This window comes from Macaca nemestrina, chromosome 10 (assembly GCF_043159975.1).
Source record: "Macaca nemestrina isolate mMacNem1 chromosome 10, mMacNem.hap1, whole genome shotgun sequence".
NCBI classification, from domain to species: Eukaryota; Metazoa; Chordata; class Mammalia; order Primates; family Cercopithecidae; genus Macaca; species Macaca nemestrina.
The window spans coordinates 87,088,809-87,094,808 of NC_092134.1; positions in this window are offsets into that span (position 1 = coordinate 87,088,809).

The following is a 6,000-nucleotide window of genomic DNA, read 5'->3' on the forward strand; positions in this document are numbered from 1 at the left end:
TTGGTGTGGAAAAAAAAAAGGCTTATGTAACATTAGATGCAAAAAATGATTATAAAGATATGTCTATGCTAAGATTGTAACTATATGAAAATTAGATACATATTGACAGTAACTGGAAGGAAACATTAAAACAGCTGATTTTAGAATGGTAAGATAAGAGACTTCTTTTTCTTTTCTTTTTTTCTTGATTGATTTCTGTTGTTACAGTATTGTTTGTACAATACAAGATTGTCAACTAAACATGTATACTATGCTTAAAATTATAATTCACTTATACTACAGACATTAAAAAATTATACTCCACCTTAAAATTGAATGTAGAAAATATGGAACTTTTCTACCTTATCTTTAAAAACTATTATTTAAAAACTATTATTTATTCTGTGACATTAAAAAGAGAACAACTGCCGGGCGCGGTGGCTCAAGCCTGTAATCCCAGCACTTTGGGAGGCCGAGACGGGCGGATCACTGGGTCAGGAGATCGAGACTATCCTGGCTAACACGGTGAAACCCCGCCTCTACTAAAAAATACAAAAAAACTAGCTGGGCGAGGTGGCGGGCACCTATAGCCCCAGCTACTCGGGACGCTGAGGCAGGAGAATGGCATGAACCCGGGAGGCGGAGCTTGTAGTGAGCTGAGATCCGGCCACTGCACTCCAGCCTGGGGGACAGAGCGAGACTCCGTCTCAAAAAAAAAAAAAAAAAAAAAAAAAAAAAGAGAACAACTGCTAGCACAATTCTTAAAACTAGCAGAAAACAATTTATCTTCTTTGCCATCACAGCCTAAAAAGTTTTATTTCTTTAATGAGAAATGGTAGAACAAAATAACTTGTTATTAAATTTTCTTTCTCATTATCTAGTAGGCCAGAGAACATCTCTGAAAAAAAACCACCATACATTTGAGGAATCTTTACTGGGGCTAGACCAGAAAAGACTTCACCTTATATTTGCCTGGTGACTACTAGTGCTTAAAAACAGAGAATGCTGGCTGGTTTCTAACAACCAGAATTAAATCCCTAAATTATAGGTCTACAAATTCAACTCAGAAAATAACCATACAGTTCCCCTGTTTCTTAGCCCTCTATTCAGTACTTAAACCCACAGGGACCTGTTGCCTATAAACAAAACTGAATATAGAATTAGGATAAATCTCACCCAGAATCGGCATTTCCTGCTGTCCAGAAATTTCCATTTATTTTTTTAAATCAAAGGACTCCTATCCATAAGATTTGGGTGCCTTTTCCTTCTGGTGTGTCATTAAAACTCAGGTCTTTCTTTGTATACCTTCCATGCAATTCAATCCAACAAAAATGTATCCAGTTGAGTGGCTTCCCAGAGCTGTTAGGTCAACAAGCTCTACCAGGAGGCAATGGAAACACCTATTGGCCCTTGAACACTGTGTCTCATCCATTGGTTAGCACAGTTCATGCTAGACATCTGAACAGTTCAATCAGGAATTACTGGGCTGCATGTTCCTAACCTTCCTCTTTGCATGACTGGTTACATGTGGTGAGAGTTATCAGTGGCAAAAACAAGTAAGTCAAAGCTACAATATAAGCAAACTTCTGAGCAACAAATGAACTACACAGTATTAGTAAATTGACTGCCATGCTAAAAAGAGTGAACTCCATTCTAAGAGCAATGGGGACCAATGGGGAATGACTTTGATCTAATAAAGTTCCCCAGTTGGGTCAGTTGGAATTGGAATTGTTGAACTGACCCAAACCAAGGCAATGATGGTAGGAATAGAAATGGGATAGATAATAGAGTTTAAATGGATAAAATGATGCAACAAATTTGATGCAGATTAATGAAGAAAAGCATAGTATAAAGACAGTTAAGAAGACATTAGAGTTTCTAGCCTGGATTACTGAGTCTGAGTGATGCCATTAATATAACTGAGGAACCAAGGGGAAAAATTGGTTTAGGGAAGACGATGAGTTTGATTTTGGATATAATAGGTTGAAAGTGTCTGAAAGGACATCGATGGGGAATGGCCCAGCAGACCATTAAGATATGCCAGGGCTAGAAAAGAACATTTAACAGTACAGACTTTGAAATTAAATTCTGGTTCTGCCACTTAGATTAAGTGGCCTTGTATGAGATATTTAAACTTCTGAACCTTCTATTTCTTTATCTAAAAAAATGAAGATAATTACGTTATAGAATTTTGTGAGCACTAAATAAGAAATGTGTGGAAAGCACTTACAATGTCTGACACATAGTAAGTACTCAAAAAAAAAAAGATCTCCCATTGAACTGCTGCAATAATCTCTTTCTATTCTCACTGTTTCATACTTTGCCTCCTTCAGTCCACCTCTGCATGGCAATGGAAGAGATCTTGTCATAACAAAGATGAAATCTCTTTCACTTCTTTGCTTAAAATCCTCTAAGGTATCCCTCTGACCCATGGTCTATAAGATATGGCATTTCTATTCCTTGGCCTTTGACCTTTCGCTATTAGCATCCTTTTGCTATTAGATCATATGACACCAACTCATGGAAGCTTTTTGGTGATTGTTTTTTCATCTATCCCAGGTACCACCTATCCTGTTACTCTGTTTTTATTTTATCTATAGAACATTACTATTTGAAATGAAAAATTTAAACATGTTTACAGGCTGTTGTCTGTTCCCTCTGTTCAATAAGAATATCAGTTCCTTAACAGCTTATCTGTCTTATTTCCCACTCTATCCCCAGTACCTGGCATAAAGTAGTCTCTCCATAGTCATGAATGAATGAATGAATGAATGAATGAATGAATGAATGAAAATATATGGAAGAATTGTGGACCCTTAAATATAAAGTGTGCATTCCAACTCCAGTAAGATGAAACAGTCTGACTCAGAAACATAAGCCCATGATGTTGAGCTACTGTAATCTGGATGTCCCAATGAGGTAAGCCAATTAACCTCTCTGGCCCCCATTGTCCTCACTGTAAAAGAATGAACAATTGCCACTCCCTTGCCCAAGACGGATGCAGTGAAGAATAAGTGAGATGAAATCTGGCCTATGTCTGGAGTTTTACAAGAGGAAGACATTCTATTTAACTGTTCAACCCATCATAAAGATGACTGGCACAGGCCAAAATGGCATAATCAAAATTCCTGCAGTCACATCAAATCACTAGACTATGATTCCCCAAAAGGTCCTGAAACAATAGTCTATCAGAATTTCCACTGAGCTACAATGATAATGTAAATCCCAGGATCACAATTCACTGTGGTAGTTCCTGAAATATTATGAGAAACAAGGCCACTCCCCAGATGTATTAGTAATCACAAAGAGAATGCAAAATGCCTCCTGACAGAGCATGATCAACACCTCAATTTCCAGACTCCCGGATTCCCTCTCTCTGTGGACACCATCAATCACAGGAGCCCAGTGCTGGAGCATTCAGTCAGCACCTACTAGGATGCTTACTCTTAGAAAAGCTTTTTGACATACAACCAAACAAACTGAAGAAAATATCGAAGCCTTGAGCTCCATTTCAGGCCCAGGAAATGGAAGCTGGCCTTATAGGTGAACAGATAATGGTTCAGCTCAGGATGACTCTGACTTAAGCAACATCCCTCTCTAGTTACTCACCTTCTGTGAAGGCTCTATAAGAACAAAGAGATCCAGAAAGCTCATCATACCTGGTATAGAAATTAAAAGAATTAGTGTTTCACTTAGGTGGCCCCAAGTTATTTTAATTTTGTTGCTTAGGAGTTGCATAACTTTGGGCAAGTTATTCTAAACTTGCAGGGGCTTCAGATTTTAATTTGTAATGTGAGGATCATAGTGCCTGTCTTTAGTTGATTGTTTTAAGGATGAAAGAGATAGAATAAAACATTAAGCATGATCAATGAACACCAACTATTCATATGAACCAATGGCTAATAATAATCAATTATCATTAATACCTGAATCCAAATTATTTCTCTTTAATTCATCCAGCAAATATGAATTGGGCATCTGCTTGATGCAAGGATTTGTGTTAGAAGCTGGTGACGCAAAAATGAACATGGTAAACTGATCCCTATTTTTGTGCAGTCAACATATTTGTAAATAGGTAATTATGGTGTGGCATCATAAGTGTTACCATGGGAAGAGTTCAGAGTGTACTGAGAGCATCCGGATGGGACATCAAACGTGGCCCAGGGAGTCAGGAAGTCTTCTTGGAAGAAGTGATACTTAAGCTATGGATCAAGGATGTCATCCAAAAGGTTGGGGACGATGGAGTAAAGAAAATCCTATGCAGAAGAAATGCTATTTGCAGATACCTGAAGAATAGAGAGCAAGGCATTCTCAAGTTGCAGAAAATAGGTTTGCGTATGGTAAAAAAGGGCTTTGTAAATTCTTGTTAAAAAAGTTTTTACTTTAATCTGAGAACCATCTGAAACATGGTTAGATTTAAGCCGAAGAGTGACTTGGTTGTATTTATGTTTTAGAATGATAACTCTGGCTGCAGTATAAAAAAATAGACTAGGCAAAGAAACCACTATGAGTCTATGAATTAAAGAGATATCCTACGAGGATGTAGACCAGTGGACATATTCTACAGATATCTTGAAGGGACAATGACAATGACAATGACAGGACTTTGCAATTGATAGGAAGGTAGAAAGAGGGAGAGAATGGGGTGAAAAATGAACATCAGGTTAAATGGTAGTGCCACTCACTGAAATAGGAAGCACAGAAGGGGAACAACTTTTGAATGTTCAGTATAGGATAAGCTGAGTTTGGAATGCCCACAGAGCTCTCAGTTGGAATATTCAGCAATAAGGTGATTAATCAGGCCCAGTGATATGGTTCAGCTGCGTCTCCACCCAAACTCCATCTTGAATTATAGTTCCCCTAGTCCCCACGTGTCATGGAGGGACTCAGTGAGAGGTAATTGAATCATGGGGGCAGTTACCCCTATGCTGCTGTTCTCATGATAGTGAGTGAGTTGCGTGAGACCTGATGGTTTTATAAGGGGCTTTTCCCTCTTTGCTCAGCACTTTTTTTTAAAAGACAGAGTCTCACTCTGTCACCCAGGCTGGAGAGTGCAGTGGCATGATGCTCACTGCAACCTCCGGCTTCCAGGTTCAAGTGATTCTCCTGCCTCAGTCACCCGAGTAGCTGGGATTACAGGTACCCACCACCGTGCCCGGCTAATTTTTGTATTTTTGGTAGAGACGGGGTTTCGCCAAGTTGGCCAGGCTAGTCTCAAACTCCTGACCTCAGGTGATTCATCCACCTCAGCCTCCCAAAGTGCTGGGTTTACAGGTGTGAGCCACCGCACCCGGCCAGGAATTTCTTAATGAAAATTTGCTTGTGTATATGTGTCCCAGGTGGCATTATAAATTGTATTATTTATTGTATGTCACAGTTAAAAAAAAAAAAAAAAAGTACCTGTACCTGTAATATAATATAGGCTCCAATGTGTTTGTTGAATGCATAAATGAAGTGATTTTATAAAATATATTTGATTTAATAAAATCTACTCCCAACTACAGCCTTGTGAGGTAAGAATTGTTGTGCCCATTTTAAAGATGAGAAAACTAAGACTATAAGGGATAAGTGACTTGTCCAGATAACAAAACATGTAAGAGTAGGAATTGAGAGTAAAATTCAAATGTGGCTGGCTCTAAATTCAAGGATCTTAACCACAGATAGGTTGTTCTTGAAGCACTGGACATGGGCTGGCTCACATAATGTCAGGAGAAATGAGAAGCTCGGAGGGAACCCCGAAGAAGCCCGGTGTTGGAAGATGGACAAAGGAGGAAGAGTCTCAGAGACATCAGAGGAGCAGCCAGAGAGGAGTCTTGGGAAGGAAGAGGAGCGCACCAGGAAGGAGGGAGAGGTCCCAGTTGTGAAACGGCCCAAACTTCAAGAATATTAAGACTGAGCATTTGTTAAAGATGTTGGCAAGAATCATTTCAGTGAACTTATAGAATGCTGAAGAGTGAGAGTAAAGGAGAGGTAAATATGGACAACTCAGGAAGTTTGGCTATGAATCAAAGAGAAGAAGAT